General features: G+C 37.2%; 1 pseudogene; it reads right to left on the reverse strand.

Annotated features, from left to right (window-relative positions):
• Window positions 1-1,421: 1,421 nt before the first annotated feature.
• LOC107865086 lies at window positions 1,422-7,466 on the reverse strand (annotated as a pseudogene).
• Between the last annotated feature and the right edge of the window lie 223 nt (window positions 7,467-7,689).

Raw genomic sequence — 7,689 nt, forward strand, 5'->3', positions numbered from 1 at the left:
AGACGTATGGAGAAGTTCTTTTTATTTGGAGAGATTTTAGAAAAATATGAAAAAGTTATGACCTAATGCAATTTATGCAGCTAAGACACAGAGTTATTGCTATGCGCGTGCAACTTTGAAATCGATGACGATCATAGCACCAACAAATTGCAAAGATTATTAAGTACATGCCCATTAATCAGGGATCTAATAATAATTCATAGCACCAGAATTCATAATTTATAATCAAGGTACATATAAAATCTAAAAAAAATCTACTAAAAGTGAAAAAAAAAAGAGAGAGGAAGAAACATAAACCATTCACTTCACGATGATAAAGAATCTTAAACAAAGAAACATAAACCTAAATAAAATATGCACAATATTTTTTTCAGAAAACAAAAAAGAAGAAAAACTTAAAATCCTTATCTTATAGTAATTTAACTTCAATATAAGCGCGAACATCTGCTTTCAATGATGGTCAAACCTTTATCACTTAAATATTGAGCCAACTGAATTGATTATCTCAAGATTAACCCATTTTTGATATGCTTAATCAATGCATATCCACTAAATTTTAAATTTTTGATATGATTGCAGCGGTCAAGAGTACAAGCAGTACTTGCCTCTGTAAAACTATCAAATTTACGTCTTATATTCTTCTACTTCTATATCATTGAAATTGAGATAAATAAAACTTCACGTATCTTATCAAACAATTTTAATGAAAGACGGAAACTCTATTTTCATCCTTCCTTGCTTAATTTTTAAGCCATAATTTTAATCTCTTAACATTCTATATTTAACTTATAGATTAAAAATAACAACTTAGACATGATAAAATAAAAAATATGTAACAATATTAACTTATACCGTGATTAACAACCCAAAGCAAAGAAGATTAACAATCCAATTCCTAGAGTCCAACAATAATTCTCCCAAAAAAACAAATCTATTAGAGTAATATTTTTTTCTTACCTTATATTTAGGACTCCTTTTTTATCTAGAATAAAAAGTAAACCTACCAATATTAGTTCTCTATATATTTTCCTCTTACCATACGTCACGACCCAAAAGGCCATGAGTGGCACCCACACTAATCTTCCTGTGGGAGAATCATCTAACTGAACCTTTACCCACGCACTTAGTCAATATTAAGATTATGATATCATAAAATCACCATAATACTAATAATTCAGGACTAATCATTATTAATGCGAAAGTCAAATAAAATACTTACAAAAATCTCCAAGACCCAAAAGTAATCGTACAAGAACTACTAAAAAATTATGCTCGAAGAAATCTCCAAATAAAGTAAATAAGAAATGTTTCAATGCCCGAAAGATGGACAATAACAAATAAGATGACCCGTGGCAGCCTGAAGACGGAGTGCTCACCCTTCGGATCAAGATATATTATCAACTCTAGAGGTGAGGTCGTGCCTAAGCCTTTGAAAAACTTTCTGCAATCAACAAAAGAAGAGTACAGGGTAGTATCGGTACAAACCACTATGTACTGGTAGGCATCATAGGCCAACTCAACTTAATAGGATGTACACGACATAATTAGAAAAACAAGTAGACAGGCATTATCAAATAAAAAATTCTCATTGAATCAACAATACAGCAATAACAGATCAACAGTGCTCACAAACAAGCCACATAACTATCAAGAGTATCAACCATACGGTAAACATCCACAGAATCAACACAAGTATGTACACACATGCTATGGGACTTATTTTTGCCCAAATAGTCATGACCTGCAGGGAACAATCTATGTTCATGTACCGTACCGGCGTGGTACCCGATCCAACATGAATATAAACGTACCGGCGTGGTACCCGATCCAACATAAATATAAACGTACCGGCGTGGTACCTAATCCAACATAACTATAAATGTATCAGCGTGGTACCCCGATCCAACATAAATATAAATGTACCGGCGTAGTACCCGATCTAACATAAATATAAACAGTATTATCAATATCAATATACACAACCTCACAGCACACCACACAATGTACTAAGTTTACAAGTACACGTAAAGTCATAAGACAATTCCATCAAGTCAATTTTCAATAAACGTTTATATACGAATCAACAATCTAAACATCAACAATTTCAAGCATTCCGAATACCAATCCATAAATATCCAATTTAGGAGCATACACACAATTAAGTTGAGTCTAAACTCCAATTAAATCATAACTTACCTCAACCAATGAATCCAAATATAGTCAGTCTGCAAGCGCCTTGCCTTTTCTCAAAGTTTTAGAACGTTCGAAATCTGTTTCAATATATAATCCTCGTAAAAATATGAATCTAATGACATCTGTTTTATAAATTATTTTCTCTAGAAACCCTAAACCTACAACCAAATTAATGAATTATACACATATCGGGTGCGGTTGAAAACCCTCAGTTTTAAACTAAGCCGCGCAACAAACCAATAACTATTCTGCAAATTAGTTATCATCATTGCCTCATTATTATTGGCCAATGATTTGCTTAAATGATTCTTTCCATTAGAAAATTTGTACACAATGATCACTTGTAATCTTTACATTATAATAAGAGAATCTTTTCAATTCCTTAATTTCTTTCCAACATTAATCAATCCACCCACTTTAATATTCAACTTCCAGCACGTCACTAACTTGATTTGTTCCTCTTTTTCTTTCTTCTGTATTTTGTTTTATGTTATTTTAATAGTTTCTTTGATTTTCACCCCACAAAGAACTGATATCAACAAAAGAGAACAAATACTACCTCTTTTACCCTCTCACGTGAAACAAGAAACAAGATTAGGACTGTCAAAAATTATTACCTGAAGCCAAAATCTTCAATTTACTCGATGCAATTTGTCTGCCTTTTTTTTTGTTTCTCTCTTTGCTTCTCCTCTAGTGAAATTTTTAACTTTTATAGTTCAAATTTAAACCTACTGACTTCTACTAATTTTAACGTGGATTATATGAGAAGAAAATAGATGTAATTTTGACCCACTACTTCTAACTAAATTAATTATTCAATACCCAAAATTTTAGTAATTCCTCAATATTTGTTCAGAATTCCATAGAAAATAATTTAAATAATTAAATTGACTAAAAAGTATGTTCCAAACCTATTGGAATCACAAAAATACTAATTCAGGGTCATCTTGATCGAACTTGACCATTATCAAGCTTAACTCAATTAAAACTCAATAATCCAGCTAATGATTTAATTACTTTCAAACACCTCAAGAATTGATATTACTCATATCGTGAGTCATAATTCACGTACATAAACTACCGAAAGAGCTAAAATAAAGAAGATAAAAAGATTTCACAAACGGTCGGGAGGGTCGTTACATCAGATACCAATTAAACAACTGTTCATCCCCGAGCGGGTAAACAGAAGACAAGAAAGGAAAATAAGACATTACCTGAATTCGCAAAAAGATGTGGATACTTGCTACGCATGTCTTCTTGGGTCTCCCAAGTGGCTTCCTCAATAGGACAGTTCTTCCACCAGATCTTCACAGACGCAATCTCCTTAGTTCTCAACTTATGGACAGCTCTATCAAGAATAGCAACAGGTTCTTCTTCATAAGAAAGGTTTTCATCTAGCAAGACCGAATCAAAAAGAATTATGTAGTTACCATCACCATGAAACTTCTTTAGCATAGATACATAAAACACAGGGTGAACTCCCGACAAACTCAAAGGCAATGCTAATCTATAGACCACCGGCCCCACACGGTAAAGAATCTCAAATGGTCTAATATATTCAGGACTGAACTTACCTCGTTTCCCAAAATGCATGACACCCTTCATGGGTGAAACCTTGAGAAACACTTGTTCACCCTCCATAAAGTGCATATCTCTAACTTTTCGATTGCATACTCATTTTGCCTGCTTTGAGCTTCTATAAGTTTCTCCTGAATGAATCTGACCTTCTCTAAAGAGTTCTTCAATAAATCAGTACCCCATGGTCATACCTCAAATGCATCAAACCACCTAATGAGAGATCTACACCTCTCTCATACAAAGCCTCAAACTACGCCATATCGATACTCGAATGGTAAGTGTTATTATATGCAAACTCGGCCAAAGAAAGAAACTGATCCCAATGACCTCCAAAATCCATCATACACACGCGAAGCATATCATCCAACACCTGAATCGTTTGCTCAGACTGCCCATCGGTCTGAGGGTGAAAATTTGTACTAAGGTCCAACCTTATGCCCAACTCCTCATGCAACTTTTTCCAAAAGGTAAAGGTAAATTGAGTACCCCTATCCGAGATAATAAAAAATGCGACCCCATACAACCGAACAATCTCCTTAAGATAAATCCTGGCCAACTTTTTTGCATTATAAGTCACCTGAAATAGAATGAAATGTGCAGACTTCGTCAACCTATCCACAATAACCCATATAGAATCATACTTCCCCAAAGTCTTGGGAAGACCAACAACAAAATCCATAGCTATCCTCTCCCATTTCCACTCAGGAATGGGCATCTTCTGAAGAGCACCACCGGGCTTCTGATGCTCATACTTTATCTACTGGCAACTCTGGCATTTAGCAACAAAATCAACTATGTCACGCTTCATCCAACCCCACCAGTAATGCTGCCTAAAATCACGGTACATCTTGGTTGCACCAGGATGTATAGAACACTTCGAGCAATGATCCTCGGCTATAATAGTAGGAATCGAGTCATCAACACTAGGTACACAAACTCGCCTCTTAATCCGCAACACACCATCACCACCAAGAATGGCCTCCTTGGCCTCACCCTGCAAAACCTTATCACGAATTTTGCTCAACTTAGCATCCTCAAAATTTTTAGCCTTGATTTAATCAAGAAATATGGACCTTGCCTCAATGCTGGCTAGAATTCCTCCTCTCTCAGTCACCTCAACTCGAACAAACTTGTTAGCTAGAGTCTGAATCTCTCTAGCCAACGATTGCCTGCTAGTATTCAAATAAGCCAAACTACCCCTACTTGCCGACTTCCTACTTAGTGCATCAGCGACCATATTAGACTTACTCTAATGGTAGAAAATGGTGATATCATAATCTTTAAGCAATTCCATCCATCTACGTTGTCTTAAATTCAAATACCTCTACGTGAACACTTACTGTAAACTGCGGTGATCAGTAAACACTTCACAACGAGCCCCATACAAGTAATGCCTCTATATCTTAAGTGCAAAAACCACAACAGCTAACTCCAAATCGTGAGTGGGATAATTCTTCTCATTGAGATTTAATTGCCTCAAAGCATAAGCAATGACATTCCTTTCCTACATCAACACAACACATAAACCAGAACGTGAGGTATCACAATAAATAATAAAATCCTTACCCTCTACTGGCAAGGCAAGAATAGGAGCGGTAGTCAACAAGGTCTAGAGCTTTTGAAAGCTCTCCTCACATTCACCAGACCAAATAAAAGGTACATCCTTCTGAGTCAACCGCGTCATATGAGTAGCAATAGAAGTAAACCCCTTCATGAACTTGTGGTAATAACCTGCTAACCCAATAAAGCTACGAACCTCCGTCACTGAAGTAAGCTTATCCCACTTCTTAACCGCTTTAATCTTCTGTGGGTCTACCATAACCCCTTCCTTCGAAACCATATACCCCAAAAAGGATACAAAAGCCAACCAGAATTCACACTTAGAGAACTTTGCATAAAGTTTTTTCTTTTTTAACAAACCCAAAACAATCCTTAAGTTATTCTCATGCTCCTCTTTACTCTTAGAGTAAACCAGAATATCATCAATAAAGACAATCACAAAAGAATCTAAGTAGGGTTTAAATATCCTATTCATCAAACTCATAGAAGCAACTAGGGCATTAGTCAACCCAAAAGACATCACAAGAAACTCATAGTGCCCATACCTAGTTTGGAATACAGTCTTGGGAATATCGCAAGGCCGAATCTTGAGCTGATGATACCCAGACCTCAAATCAATCTTAGAGAATAAGAATGCACCCTGCAACTGGTCAAATAAATTATTTATACGGGGCAAAGGATACTTGTTATGGATCGTGACTTTGTTCAACAGCCTGTAATCTATACACATACGAAGACTAACATCCTTCTTCTTTACAAATAAGACAGGAGCCATGGAAAGGCACTTGGACGGATAAAACCCTTACTCAACAAATCCTGCAACTGAGCCTTTAACTCCATCAACTCAGTCGGAGCCATCCTATAGGGAGGAATGGAAATAGGATGAGTACCTGGCTCTAGATCAATACAGAACTCAATGTCCCGGTGTGGCGGCATACCAGGAAAATATGCAGGAAAAACCTCTTAGAACTCACACACCACAGGAACTGATTCAATAGATGGGACATCTATGGAAGTGTCCTAAAGATGTGCTAGGAAGGCCAAACAACCTCTCCCAATTAACCTCCTTGCACGCAGAAAGGAAATAAGTTTCATTAGAGCAGGACTATAATCACCCTCCCACACAAGTCTATCCATTTCCGATATAGCTACAGTCACTATCTTAGCATGACAATCTAATATAGCATGATACGGGGACAACCAACTTATACCCAAAATTATATCAAAATCTACCATGTCTAGAATCACTAAATCTGCCCAAGTTTGATACCCCATAAACATAACAGAACAAGAATGATAAACTCTATCAACAACAACATAATCACCAACAGGAGTAGACACGTAAATTAAAAAGTTAAGCAATTCACACACCATGTCCAATCCCACAGCAAAATTAGCAGACACGTATGAAAAAGTAGAGCCAGGATCAAATAATACGGTGGCCATCTGGTCACATACAAGAATAGTACCTATAATAACAGCGTCTGATGCCTCTGCCTTGGGCCTGCCTAGAAAGGCATAAATATGGACCCTACCACCAGTCTGTACGCCACCCCTTCCAAGTTGAGAACCACCTCAATGGGGCTGATTACCACCACCTTCCCTACCTACCGGAACGAGAGCTCCAGGAGCCTACTGTTGGCTAGACTAACCAAACTGTCTTGCATTAGGACAAAACCTCCTAACGTGACCCACTCCACCACACTCGTAACATGTACGATCCAACGTAGGCCGCTGAGCTGACGAAGATGAATCAAGGTAACCATCAGAGTATGCAAATGACTGGCTAGCGCCTGAAGGACCACCCACAGACACCGACATCACTGACTGAATGGGGCGGGCAGGGTATTCCTGAGTATCTGACCCCTAGAATAAGAACCACTGAAATTACCTTCTTTGCGGGCCTTTTTTTATGCCTTAGCATAACCCTCTTGCCTTACACCCTTCACCTTCTTGACAAAATCAACTATCTCTTGGAAAGACCTACCTGAAGATGTCATCAGAAGAGCATAAATCTGGAGACCAGTGTTCAATCCCTTCACAAAAAGACGGATTCTTTGCTCATCTATTTTCAGCAAGTGAGATGCATACCGAGACAAAGAATGAAATTTGGCCTCATAGACCGCAACTGACATGTTCCCCTGCTTAAGATTAGAAAACTCATCCCTCTTTCTATCTCTCAAAGTACGAGGCACGTACTTTTCTAGAAAAATTAAGTAAAACTGTGTCCAAGTTAAGAGAGGAAAAACTGGATCCCTACACTCAACATAGGCTCTCCACCATATCTTAGCATCCCCTGAAACTGAAAAGTAACCAGTTCTACACCATACCTCTCAACCACCTCAATCCTATGCAACC

This window comes from Capsicum annuum, chromosome 3 (assembly GCF_002878395.1).
Source record: "Capsicum annuum cultivar UCD-10X-F1 chromosome 3, UCD10Xv1.1, whole genome shotgun sequence".
In the NCBI taxonomy this organism is placed as follows: Eukaryota; Viridiplantae; Streptophyta; class Magnoliopsida; order Solanales; family Solanaceae; genus Capsicum; species Capsicum annuum.